General features: G+C 47.0%; 1 protein-coding gene across 2 annotated transcripts in view; it reads right to left on the reverse strand.

The window, feature by feature from the left end:
* Positions 1–4,457, reverse strand: part of LOC144951681 (WD repeat-containing protein 7-like) — a 78,109-nt gene extending 73,652 nt beyond the window's left edge. For both annotated transcript variants that reach the window (XM_078881987.1, XM_078881979.1), the window contains exon 1: positions 4,369–4,457. The gene's annotated coding sequence lies outside the window, so the exon portion shown is untranslated. The remainder of the gene's footprint in view (positions 1–4,368) is intronic.
* Positions 4,458–14,343: the final 9,886 nt, after the last annotated feature.

Here is a 14,343-nt window from a genome sequence, read left to right on the forward strand (position 1 = left end):
TGAAGATAGTGAGATGTCCTTGATTAGAGAAACCAAGTGAGCTGAGTTAAGTACAGCTGAGGTGGCCTTGCCTGTGAATGGAAGCAGGGTCTCAAATAGAAATCGGGCCAGTTTGTAGGCGGGTGAGTTAATGGTGGATACGATAGGACGGAGTGGAGTACCTTCTTAATGGATTTTTGGAAGGCCATAAAATCTTAAAAAGCTTCAAATCAGGATTACTTCAGGCTTGTACTCCATTATTTAATTGAAAACAATTCTGAACCACACTCCATAGCTATTAGTGCGCACTGATTACAAGGTTCATCAGTACGAACGTTGGTATATTACTTCTACTCATCAAGTTCAGCTTTCAAAACACTTCAACGTGCCCCCCTTCTCTTCATTTAATTATTTTATTTCGGTCCATCTTTAAGAGCAATGCTGTGTATTTCAGTGCCAATTGCATCGGAAAATATATGCAGCTTAATTCGTTCATTCATCCGTCAGTCTGTTTTCGCAGCATACACTCGAGGACTGTAATTCTCATTATAAAGCGTACAATGAGGACTCTTACGAATTGTAAAAATCGAAGTAACCTATGCGAGTGAATTCGGAGCACATATGACCTATGATCTAGGTCAAAAAGCCATGACAAACCATTCATCGCAATTGTTGATGCTCTCCGTGCTGGATAATTGCTCTATTTGCAGTACGCACACGCGCATCTACAGCACCACAGTGCAACCTGTACTGCCGACTCTTAATTGTACAGTAATTTTTGCATGTCTGGTGAGTTTGTACGAGTGGTGCTTGTTTAGTCTGTTTGCTGTGTGTGTGTAACACGTGTCAGTTAAGCGCCTGGTGAGTGGTAAGCGGTTATTAATGTTGGAAGAGTGGTGAGTCTGTGCTATAGTTGAGTGTTACTAAATAACTGTGGGATAGTGTCATATGGTGGTGAGGGGCAGGTGAGTGTCATGTGACTTTGTATTGGTGCCAAGGTGAGTCTTTAAGTGTGAATATTGGCTGGTGTCAGGTGGTCGCATAAGGTGAGTGTCCGGTGAGTGACGTGAGCAACAGTGGAAGATCGCGGAAAAGGTGGAATTGACAGTGGAAGGGCAGGCCAACTGCGAAGGGCCAACAGGGGAGGGAGTGAGGTTGATGGCGGAATATTCACCCCATCCAAAAGAAGGGCTGCCATCTGGTGTATGGGTAAACCTCGCGAAACGCGGTTTTATCAAATGCGTGTTTCATGTATAAACGGTTTACTTAATGAGGCCTGTTTTCCAAAACACGAGGGGGGGTGTTTTGGCGATACACAGTTTTGTCCTGCTAATATTCTCATCTCCTGCGTCAAAATGTCGTGCACGGTCCGCTTGGATTGTTTACGCTGCATGGTCCATTTGTATTGGATTATGCTGTAGGGTCCCACTTGTACAGATAGTCCCCGCGGTACGATGGTCCGTTTTACGATATTTCGATCTTACGATGGAGATAGCGATACGACAAAATTCTTAAATATTTTAAATTTCGCGCGGCAGGCAAACGCAGCAGCGTAGAGGTACGATACTGTGCGTTAGGATGCTGCCGGGATTGTTTCCTGAAAAAACTTTCTATTAAATTGCAGTTCATATAGATAGGCTAAGAAATAATCTTGGTTTTTTTTACTTTACATTTTACTGTGCAATACAGTATTGTAATTAATAAATACATACAGTATATCGTTTATACAGTACGGTACTGTAAATTGCTCTGTTGTGCTAAATTATCACCATTCTTTAAGACTCCTGGGTAGGCTAGGCCATCTTCGACTTACGATATTTTTGACTTACGATGGGGTCGTCGTAACGCATCTTCATCGTAAGTAGAAGACTACCTGTACTGTAGAGTAGTGTATATGTCGAGGATGAATGTCTCGTTCCCATATTCCCCTCCCAAACACTAATGACTCCCTTTTTAATCATGGACCCTAAGCGTAAGTTAAGTGGTTGGTGGTGATTGCAGTGAGAATAAACAGAGAAAAGTGATTACTACTGTTGTGTAGGAGTGCAGTTGTTAGCTCGACGAGCAGAGAGGCGAGTGCTGCATCTATTGGAAGGTACTAAAGTGTAAATTAATCGAAAATAAAATAACAACCCCACCATCTTAACCATCATCATGCATCGAAAAAAATATTTCACTTATTTTATTATGAGGCTTAATATTTCATTCAATTCACACGTGCAGTATTACGTATCTTTGATTTGTTATGTCAAACCCATTAGGGGTAAAGCATCTAGAAGTAAACAGAGGGAGGTGGTGATAATTATTTAAAACCCATAAGGTCTGTTATTATTACTCGGACAGTGTTGCACAACACGGCAACGTAGCCCCCACACGTTCGGCGAAGATTTCCTGCATTTATTTTCCAACACATGGATATTTCTCCGTGCGTGCACGTATTTAACATTGACGCATATCGTAATTCACGTGCATATTTATACATCGTGCTTATGCAGTGCACAATGCACTGTGTGCTCACATGGAGTGCACAGTACTGATCATCAAATTGTAAAATGGTTCCTGTGGAACAGAAAGTGTAAGCAGTGTTGTGTAGGATACACGTGCAGTGTGTAGCATATGTGGTGTGTAGGATATACGTGCAGTGTGTAGCATATGTGTAGTGTGTAGGATGTGTGTAGTGTGTAGGATATAAGAGTATGGGGAGCGGTAGTGTTATGGTGAGCACGTTGCCCTCTGAACCCAGCAAACCCAACTCGGATTTCCGCTCAGCCAACATCGGCAAACGAATGTCTGAATGGGTCCTGGCCCTCCCCTAGGTTGACTCAGCCTTAAATGAGTACAGTATTACGTGAACATCAGCATCGTTTAGGCAAAACCCTAATAGATGATCGCTAACAGCACTTGCCTCAAGTCTGTTAAAGGCTAGAGCGGATCTTTGAATATGTTTAGTGTAAGCGTTGAGGTACAGCGGTACCCAAGAGGTGAGAATGCATGCGAGAGAGAGAACCAGGGCCTGTGTATGTGTACAGTACCTGTGCTGTGTGTACAGTACATGTACTGTGTGTACAGTACCTGTACTGCGTGTACAGTACATGTGTGTGTACAGTACATGTGTATGTGTACTGTGCTGTGCACAGTCCATGTACTGTATGTACAGTACGTGTACTGTGTGTAAGTACATGTACTGTGTGTGTGTACAGTACCTGTGTGTGTGTACAGTAGCTGTGCTGTGTGTGTACAGTACCTGTGCTGTGTACAGTGCGTGTACTGTATGTACAGTCCCTGTACTGTGTGTACAGTGCATGTACTGTGTGTACAATATCTGTACTGTGTGTGTGGGAGTGCGAGACGGGTACCCGCACAGACAGCCACACGACAGTCGTGGGGGGGAAGAGGCGACGGGCCCCAAGGACAGAGGAGCTTGGAGCGCCTCTAACCCCAACACTCATCACACGGAGGGGTGGGAGACGAGGGGGGGGTAGACGAGGGGGGGGGTAGACTGGGGGGGGTAGACGAGGAGGGGGGGTAGACGAGGGGGGGGGTAGACGAGGGGGGGGGTAGACGAGGGGGGGGGTAGAGGGGGGGGAGACGAGGGGGGGTAGACGAGGGGGGGGAGACAAGGGGGGGTAGACGAGGGGGGGGGACGAGGGGGGGTAGACGAGGGGGGGGTAGAGGGGGGGGGTAGAGGGGGGGGTAGAGGGGGGGGAGACGAGGGGGGGTAGACGAGGGGGGGGAGACGAGGGGGGGGGGTAGACGAGGGGGGGGTAGGGGGGGGGGGTAGACGAGGGGGGGGGTAGACGAGGGGGGGGGTAGAGGGGGGGGGTAGAGGGGGGGGAGACGAGGGGGGGGAGACGAGGGGGGGTAGACGAGGGGGGGGTAGAGGGGGAGGGGAGACGAGGGGGGGGTAGACGAGGGGGGGGTAGAGGGGGGGGGGAGACGAGGGGGAGGTAGACGAGGGGGGGGTAGAGGGGGGGGGGTAGACGAGGGGGGAGACAAGGGGGGGTAAACGAGGGGGGGGGGGGGGTAGACGCGGTGGGGCGAGACGGGTGGGATACACGGGCGAGAAGACAACTCTGGAGGGCAAGTCGCTCACGGGCAATAATATAGACTCAGGGCGTGAGACACTCACGGGGGTGAGACTCTCACGGGTTGGGGGGGCATTCACGGGGGTGGGGGGCATTCACGGGGGTGGGGGGCATTCACGGGGGTGGGGGGCATTCACGGGGGTGGGGGGCATTCAAGGCGTGAGACACTCACGGGTGGGGGGCAAATTCGAGCGTGAGACATTCACGGGTGGGGACACTCACGGACGTGAGACTCTCACGGGTGGGTTGGGGGGGGGGGGCTCTCACGGGGGGGGCTCTCACGGGTTGGGGGGGGGCTACTCACGGGGTGCGCGAGCGCAGCGACGGAGTCTCCCTCACCGCGTCCCCTGCGCTTCCTGCGCCACCCAAGAGCAGCGCTCCCTGTGGTCCGCAGCGAACTCAGCTGGCCAATCAAAACTCGCGATGCTTGCGCGGGTGCGTGACGTCAGGAAAACGCGGTGACGTCTGACGTACGAAAACGCGGTGACGTCAGAAAACGCGGTGACGTTGGAAACGCGTTGACGTCAAAAAACGCGGTGACGTCGGAAAACGCGTTGACGTAAAAAAACGCGGTGACGTCGGAAAACGCGGTGACGTCAGAAAACGCGGTGGCGTCAGAAAACGCGGTGACGTCGGAAAACGCGTTGACGTAAAAAAACGCGGTGACGTCGGAAAACGCGGTGACGTCAGAAAACGCGGTGACGTACGAAAACACGGTGACGTCGGAAAACGCGGTGACGTACATAAACGCGGTGAGGTACTAAAACGCGGTGACGTCGGAAAACGCGGTGACGTACAAAACGCGGTGACGTACGAAAACGCGTTGACGTCAGAAAACGCGGTGACGTCGGAAAACGCGGTGGCGTCAGAAAACGCGTTGACGTCAGAAAACGCGGTGACGTCAGAAAACGCGGTTGCGTCACCCGGCGATGCGTCTAGACGTTCCGGCTCGCAAGGGACGAGCTCGGGCTGCGCATGCGCGGTGCGAGCAGCCAAGCCGTGGGGGGGGGGGAGGATGAGCGGGGAGGGGTCGGGGGAGGGGGGGGCGGAGCGGAGGGATGGGCAGGCGGGGGAGGGGGCTGTGGGGGGGGGTGGGGAGAAAGGGGGGGGGCGTCACGCACCTGGGGGGGGGGTGTCAGACATTTGTGACGATGTGTGACGATGGTGGGGGGGGGTTGAGAAATGTGACGTCACATCAAAATGCGCAAATATCAATAGATATAAACAACACGTTCTACTTAATTAAATCGACTTTTTAATACATCTTTTCTCCTACAACATCAGCGTGCAGCGCCACATTAAATATGCACTACAATGACAATAGTTTAAAGCGATTTGAAGCAATGTTTTTTTTTTGGGGGGGGGGGGGCAGAGCTTTGTGACGTCTTATTTGAGGGGGGTCGGACTTTTTGTGACGCCGTGTGACGAATGGGGGGGGGGTCAAAAATCGTCCAAAATCGCGTGACGTCATTTATGGACGGCCCCAAACTCTAATTAAAAGTAAAACTGGAAGTTGTTTTTATCGAGAAGAGCCTCACGAAGTCTCGAGACGTGTCCAAGAGGAGGATCCTGCCAATTGTCTTTTTTTCCACAACGATCGCAATGTTTCCCGATCAAGTAATTTGAGAGTAAATGTTCAAATGTGGACCGTGATCTACTCTTCTTAAAATGACTTCACATGATCGTTAGCATCCACTGTAGGAGAGGCCGCGCATTGATTGATTGATTGATACACTCGCAGTATTAATCAAGGCGGTCTGCTGGGTTAAACGATGACGTCACCTTGCTGCTGCTCGATTTAAGACCGGGAGCAAGTGGAGGGCTTCACCATTCTGGCAAATTTGCCCGATGATGATGGATGTGATTACCAGCGAAACGTCGTCCTCAAAAAAAATTAACCCGTAAAAACAAAGTTTTTCACTTTAAATCCTTTATATGCGTGGCATCGGTTTTATTTTATTATTCATTTCAGTTTTTCTTGAGTAAGAGTTTCATTTTTATCACATTGGTATTTTAAGTTAAATATGAAAGAAAACAAATTCCTAAAAAGTGGAAAATAAATTGTCACGCACAACGAGTCTGTGTGCAAAATGTCAGCTCGATTGGATCACGGGAAGTGGGTTAAAAACGACCGAAAGATTTGCACGGTCATAAGCGCGCAAGCAAGCAAGCAAGTGAACTTAATATAAAATATTTAAAAAGACAAATAGTTCACTAAAGTAGTGAACTATTTGTCTTTTGTCAACGTGACGCATTTTTTTTATTTATTGGCTGTGTCGGGTGGTGAAGGGTTACGACACATTTATAAATAACGCGATCTCACCCAAAAACGTTTATTATGAATAATATTGGTCGCGAAAGCCTCACACGTGTTATACTGCTGAATTCTAACTGCAAATCTCCACAGCAAGTGGCAAACATACTACCGCTGTGCCATGTCAATATCCCACATTTTTTTGCACATTTATTTTTCCAGTGTTATTCGGATTACGCTGCCGTTAGATGTATTTTGTAGGCAAAGTATCCATTCAGATATCTTGCAGCGGTGCATACCCTTATTGTGTGTTGTAGAATAGCTTATGGAATCTTGAATAGAAACCTCGTTGGATTTTTTTGTTTTTACCCAAACAATATGGGGCGCGCTTTCTTGCATGTCCGCAGTTGTGCAACAGCTCTTCCACTGTGATAATCTGAGCCCGAGCACAAACAAAAACCCTGTTAATCCTCCTACCAGGCAGCCATTTGCCTACACACCAAATGCACAATGCACAGTATTTGTGCGCATCACAGCCGTACAGCGGTTGCTATGGATTGTCATCACTCCGACTACACCAACAACATTGCTGTTGTTGCATCAAGTCCCTGTGCGTCATGTCCACATTAAGGAGAGTGGTTACTTTCTGAAGTGTGCTTGTCTGAAACATCACTAACATCACTCCCATCATAAGCCGGGGAGTATGTACATGTATATCATAATTCATATATCCCAGGATAAAGATTATTGTTATTAGCATTATTGGGATGATTATGGCAGTAAACGTGTAGACAATTTAGCAACTAACTTAATGCTCCTTATTCTCTATTCAAAGCCCAACTATGTATCACATTTAACTACCAGTAATCTCGTGAATAGTTCTCTCAAGGCCGTAGACATGGAGTCAACATTGGGGGGGACCAAATCTTCCAGGGGGTCTGGGTTCCCCCCCCCCCCCCAAAAAAAAATCTACATTTTTTAAATCATTTCCTGCCATTTCCTGCCTAAAATATAAAAAAAAATTCACTAACACATAGGAATGGACTTTTTCTTCATTTTTTACAATAATGTCTAATAGTGTATTGAGTCACATTGCTCAGTTTTTTTCTTTTTTACCTTTTCTTGTTTCATTGTATGCAATGGCAGAGATTAGGGATTCATAAAGTACAACCATAACCACAATCATATAAACAGAAGTCTATTTCATAGCAATATATTGGGGGGGACATTTTGAGCATATTTAATTATTGGGGGGATGTGTCCCCCAAATATATATTATAATTACGGCCTTGAGTTCTCTAATACATTATCCATGAAAGTTCCACTGAGTATCTACTCCTGTTTAGTAGCATCCTCTGTTGGAATACTTTGCCAATTTCTAAATTAGTATTTTTGCATGTCAGAGGACACGTCCCATGCCCGCATGTAGGGAACACTCAAACATACTCTCTGGTTCTTTTGGTAAAATCACGTAGGTTTCAAATATAAAATAAATTAAATCACGACGTTTCAGGCGCAACACAAGCGTCCATCATCAGGTGGGACAACCACAGCAAGAAACAATCGCTGAAGTAGACAAAAGAGCTGCTTGTAACAAGGGGTTATATAGATGAGGGAGGGGGGAGGAGCCAGGGATAGAGAGGGTGGGGGGGGAGTGGAAAGCTGCAAGCTCGACATGCACGGCACGTTTACAAGTGGTGGGAGTAAGGAGGGCTGGGCGTAAGAAACTGGAGATGCGGATATGAAGGCAAACTATAACGCAGCTAAGGTTCTACCTGGTTAACATCTTTCCAATGATTACTAAGTTTGTACCCATCATCACGGTTGAAATTATGTCAGATAATTTCAACCGTGATGACATAATTTCAACCGTGATGATGGGTACAAACTTAGTAATCATTGGAAAGATGTTATCAACCATGCAAAAAAAAGACTTAATTACACATTTTTGGACCATCTTATCTGACAGGCACTATTTTACTTTACTTTACCGAGTGTTAACATCCCCAGTGTTTAACAGTACTCTCTTTATTGTTCAGCCAGCACTGGTATAAACGTGGGCATTTCCGTTCTTTTCTATCATGTGTATCAACAGGTGCTTGTACTTACACATGTCCACGTACACTTGCACCCCACACTCTCGTTTGGCCCCCCCTCCCCCTCTCCTTCCAATACGTTGGCGTGTGCAACAATAGTTGCTTGCGCACAACCACGTCCACGTCGTCGACTCTCGCGTACCACTTCGTGCATTCTTTTGGCCCCGCCCCCCTCCCTCCCGATACGTTCCATTCACTGGCTACCACATTCTGATTAGCTCCCCCTCTCCTCCCCCCTCAACCTGCTTTTAAGGGCTTACATCTTGAATCCTTGCCTCACTTGATGCAGCAAATCTGGCTGTGACGGTCCCACCTGATGACGGAGACTTGTGTTGCCTCCGAAACGTCGTGATTTTTATTGTTTATTTTTATTAATTTCATTTTTTACCTACGTGACTTTACCGAAAGAACTAAGAGTACTCAAAACAGTCTTTCACAAACCAACTGCGTGCCAACTCATACATGCAATACCACACTTCCTCGGCAGGTGGTTTGTGTGCCACGCAAGCTGCGTCACATCACTGCATGTTCAGCTAATCTCACCTGGTCGCTGTTTTTTTCGGCGTGCATGGGATCATTACACCCAATGTAATATACAATTACTGTCCAGCCATTGCTGCTTATCCTGGTCCTCATCAACGTGCCTGTCACGGACAAAACGTGTCCTGCATTGAGCGGATACATGATTTACTGCGACATCGCATGCATTTTTTTTTAAGTGCAGCCCTGCACGCTACTGCTGGTGGAAGGTCCTCTACTAGAGGGAACTTTAGAAATCCGCCTCATGCAGAGTTGGCAATAAAAGTAACAAGAAGCGACCTTTTTTTCGAATTCGGTAAAAAAAACTCAATATTTAAAGAGCTGCAATGCATGTGATTGCAAGATGGTCCTGAATGAATAACGTTAAGCCGCATGTGGCCGACTCCTGGCCTAGAGGGCAATTCGGCCTACTCTTCCACGCTGGCCAGACACTTTGGAAGAGGTGGTAGTACCCACACTTTACCCCACCTACCAATCGACTAATATTAGAAAACTGAACCAGCGACCTGCGGATTGTAAGTCCAGTGTTCTAGATATGACATTCATTTCTATTTTAGTAATAATAATTGGGGATAATTTTCAGCGCAATCGATACACAGGAATACCTTGCACTTTCGTCTGGTTAGGGGACCAGAGCATGGACGAATGTCAAAGCAGGGCCTTTATTTAGCTTGCAAATGTATTTTGTCCGGTGTTAATTGGTGTGCGAGGTACGCCTAGCTTGCGACTTATACTGGTAGGAACCACCTGGTTCCACCAGCCCACAGGGGATTATTGTGTCCGTCTGTCCGTCGTGCATCCAAAAATGGGAGGGGTGGGACTGGGTGGAGAAGGGGAGGGTGGGGAGGGGCTGGGTGGAGAGGGAGGGGCTGGGTGGGGAGGGGAGGGTGGGGAGGGGCTGGGTGGGGCTGGGTGGGGGGGTGGGGCTGGGTGGGGAGGGGCTGGTCACCCCGTGGTGCCCTTATAAAATTCAACGTTTAACCTACTCACGCCGGCTTGTGCCCACCCTGACAGTCGGGCATATTTGCGGAATACACCACGCCGCCGTTGACCCTGGCCATTGACCGAGCAACCCCACGTTCCTACCAGCTCCCTCCGCAGGAATGTGTTATCAGCATGGGACATGCCTGGGCTCATTAAGTTTGATTACGTCAAGCTTTTCTTGCAAATTGAGAACTTTATGGGTTCTTTTAGCTTTACTATCACGACACCTATTATGAATATATTGAATCACAAAAATAAGTATTTTACAGTAATTACAGAAATAAGCACAGTATGAATACTGTACACGTGTTTTATGATCACGAAAATAACTATGAACACTGTAGTATTATACTGTTATCACAAAAATAACTACGAATTGTTTACAATATAATCACATAAATAAGTACAGTATTAACAATATATGAATAAACACAAATATCAGAGATGCTCACTGAGCGACGTATATTCAAAGACTGAACGAAAAAGACGGTGCGTGGCGCGAACGTCGTGGAAGGTCTCGGATGAAATCGGGCGAAAGAGGAAAGCCGCGTGGACGAACTTTGAAAAGTGGTTTTAATTGAAAGCGGCCTCAAGAGCGAAGCGACGAAAGTCAAGTGGACGAAAGTTCAGGTATCCGCTGCATTTACAAATGAAGTCCAGCCCATAACGTGTTGCACGTGGGGTTGTTTGGCCATAGTTAACCACACTGCTCAGTGCAGGTTGGAAGGCCCATTGCTAGCTCAGATATCATTTGCCAGTGAGGTTAGCCATTTACTGGACTCAAATTCGGTTGCAGGGTAGAGAGCATGGTGCGTTATCCGCTGCATCGCTGCTCCACCCCATGTCAATGAATAAATAAAAGTGGAATTTCTATTGGAGAAGAAGTTTGCAGGCGCCCGAAGCTTCTGCAATGATTCTGCAATAATTCCCTCCTTTAATTGGTGGAGGTCAAGGTTGATTTTTGCTGTATCCTGACCAGTCTGCTGTGTAGACCTGCAGATGGGATTCTACCTAGCAGAACAGATTTTTTAATCTTCAAAAATGTCATTTATTGAGTTTCCAAATTAGCCAATTATTTTCATATAAGGACCTACTTTGAGCAAAAAGTACCGTAATCTTATATTCCATATCACAGAACTCCTGCCAAATGTGTATCCATTCCTTATTAAACATGCCCTAGAACCTTTAACATATTTTCACATTATAGTGGAGAAAATTACGGTTGCAGCACTTATACTCATGATTTTATTTTCTCTAACATCCTCAGAAGCAGAAAATGTAGGAATGCTAGAGAATGTGGATATAGCATCCATTACATTCACGGCAATTCCTGTCTTAAGTTGAATATGGCTGCTTATTTAAATCAGAAAGATGTATTTCTAAGTGATTACAAAAGGTCTCCACCCAGGTGACAACAAAAGTAGAGCAAGTGCCATGTATTTGGACGGTTGCAAATTCAAATTCTGATTTGGGGGTTGACTAAGCCCATCATCCCTCCGGGGCTGATACAAATTAGTATCATTTTGTGGGAAAGTCAACAGTAGTGGTCCTGTGGACAGACTCTCCCCCACCATATGAATGTAGAATTTACACCTTTGGCTCAAGGCTGTACTATGCTAATTTAAGCAGAAAATCACTTTGACTTAAACAAGTCACAAAAGAAAACAAAAACGCACACAGCTTATAAGTAAAATGGTTCCTTGTTGCATTCATCTTCTCTCGAAGGAATCGTGCACCCAACACAAATGTTTTAGTTACCTGCAGTTATGGCACTTTCTGTATATGGTCAATGGATGTCATAGAATAGGATTTGCTACATTATAGATTTGAAATGCAACGTAGGATTACCACATGCACTAACATGGGTTAATGTTCGTTCTACAGAAACCCACCTGGTGGTTACACATCAGCGGTTCTCAACCAGTAATCTGTTTACCCACGAGGAGCTACAGCAACTTTCATAAGAAGTCACACAAATGCTCAAGAGCATTTTCAGAGAGTGGTCAAAATAAAATGTGATATTAAATGGTACAAACATGACATATTTTGACTTAGTAAAAGGCTTACCAGAAAGAATAACTTTTTTGTGTAGCATTGCAATTGATCTCATCTGGGCGACATTTTGGGTCATATATTGTGACCTCACATAAAAATCGGAATCAAAATCCACGAACCTTCCGTTTCAAGGGCGATTGATGTGACATGGATAATCTATTGGAGCTGAGCAATAGGGTGTAGGTTAAAACACAGGTTTGTTTTGGAAGTGTGCTCTAACAGCATTCCTCTTCCCCCACTGGTCCGGTGATTGGGGGCGGCACAGAAGTAGGCACATAATGCTTCCTCATCAACGTTTCTACAATAGCAGCAATAATCACGGAGGCGCACAACCACTGGCCCTAAACAGGCAATCGGAACCAACAGATTGAGAAGCTGTCTTTGACGATATGATATGACTTACACGAATACACTCCCGCCTTTTTCCAAGACATCTGGCCAGTGTAGAAGAGTAGGCCAAATTGTGGTGCACGTGACCACAAAATTAAACATATCTCATTCATGCAGCTCCAAATTCAAATTGGGTAGCCTAAGGATACGAAGCTTAGGGACATGCAAGTCTACAAGATGAGAGCTGTATTCATAATCATAATTTACTGCCTCTTGTTAATTCACTGTTGGTTGATGGCTTTCCAAACCTGTGCAAGTAGTGGAGGTTGTTTGCCCACACTTCACCAAACTGGTGAGTGCAGCTTGGTGAAGGGGTGGCCCTGGGATAACTCATTCACCACTGTTGTTAGTCGTGGCCCCAAATCACACTCAGAATAGCGCAGTGTGAAAATCGGTGCACCACTTTGCCATCCCAAGTCCAAATTATACAGAACATTGTTTCAGGAATTAATAAAATAAAAACATCTGTGGAGTGATGACTGCTCAACCTCATCCCTCTTACTGAGGACAAAGCCAAGACGAACAGGCAGGCGGCTGTCATTTTGTTTGCAAGTGGGGAGGATGGCGCTACATTCCGGGTTTGTGGTGGAGTTCTGGGACCCTCAAGCTCATTGTGTAGTGCAGGTAGCCTCCACTGCGTTGTGCTAAGTGTGTTTGCTTGTCACTCGGTTTGCTGCTTCCCAGATCTTGGAGCAGAATGAGAAGCAGGCTCCGTCAGACGAGGACGGGGTCGAGGAAGAAGAGAAAAAAAGAAGGGGAGGAGGCGGAACAGGAGGTCCTTGACAATTAAGAGTATGAACAGATGAGTATAAGTTGCGCATTATCTGGCACATTACTGCTCAGATTTATTTGACTCAAGAAACGTGTATTTGTATCGTATTACATTATCGACCACTTTTGAATAATTTTTCAGATCTTCCTCTAATCCCTGCATCTAATTCCTGGCTCTGCAATGTAATACGAACTGTGGATTTGAATCAACGACATAAATGTTGTCTAGATGACGTTAATTATATTCAAGGTAATGTAAATGCACGTAACAGGTGGGCCGCAAGAAGGCTACCGTCTCCCACAGGTCGATGTGCACATCTCCTGCATACAAGTGTAGTGACATCAGGGATGTCACTGTATGGTGCCGGCCCGGGAGGGCCGTGGCGTGCGATGGACTTATGCCGCGAACAGCACCGGGGTGGGTTGCTGTGTGAGGCCGGCTCTACCACAGCACGGCGTGCGATGCACCATCATCGCATACACCCCGTAGGTGGGTGTAGTACCAGCCCTGGCGGGGCTTGGTGAGTGCTGGGATAGCGCGAGCACCACGCATATCGTGTAGTGCGGGCTCCCACAAGGGGGAGCGGGAGAGTGTCAGCCCAGGGGCAGGGTTGCCCCGTGCCATGACACTCTGGTTGACCCCGTAGACACGTGATCTGGAGTGTCCACAGAGGAGGCCCCAGGTGGGGGGGGCTAGGGGGTGATCACGTGTCCAGGGAGAGCTCTCGAGAGGGATCGGGAGGGAGCTAGAAGGCTCGAGAAGGCGGGCGGGGCCGAGGGAGGAGCAGGCCCCGACCCAGGGGGATATAAGGTGGGTCCCTGAGAGGGACCGGGGTCGCTTCGTTCTACAAGCAGGAAGCTCCACGTCTACAAGCTGGAAGCTCTATGTCCTACAAGGCATCAAAACGTGGCCAGGACCTGAGTGAGGGTCCGACCCTTCGTAGCTGTAACTCCTACATATAGTGTAGTTAGCTGGGTGGTCACCACCCCAGGCTGTATCTGGTAAAGGGGCAGTTACCCCTTTGTATATACGTGTTACAATAAATGTGTTGCCTCCAAAGAATAACGTCTGCGACTCAGTTGGACTCCCCTACACATGTGTAGTGTAGTGACTTTGGAGACGAGGTTTGTAGAGTCACCTTTATTGAACACACACGATCTCGCCTGCACTCACTCTACAGTCACTAGC

This window comes from Lampetra fluviatilis, chromosome 3, assembly GCF_964198595.1.
Source record: "Lampetra fluviatilis chromosome 3, kcLamFluv1.1, whole genome shotgun sequence".
Lineage (NCBI taxonomy): Eukaryota > Metazoa > Chordata > Hyperoartia > Petromyzontiformes > Petromyzontidae > Lampetra > Lampetra fluviatilis.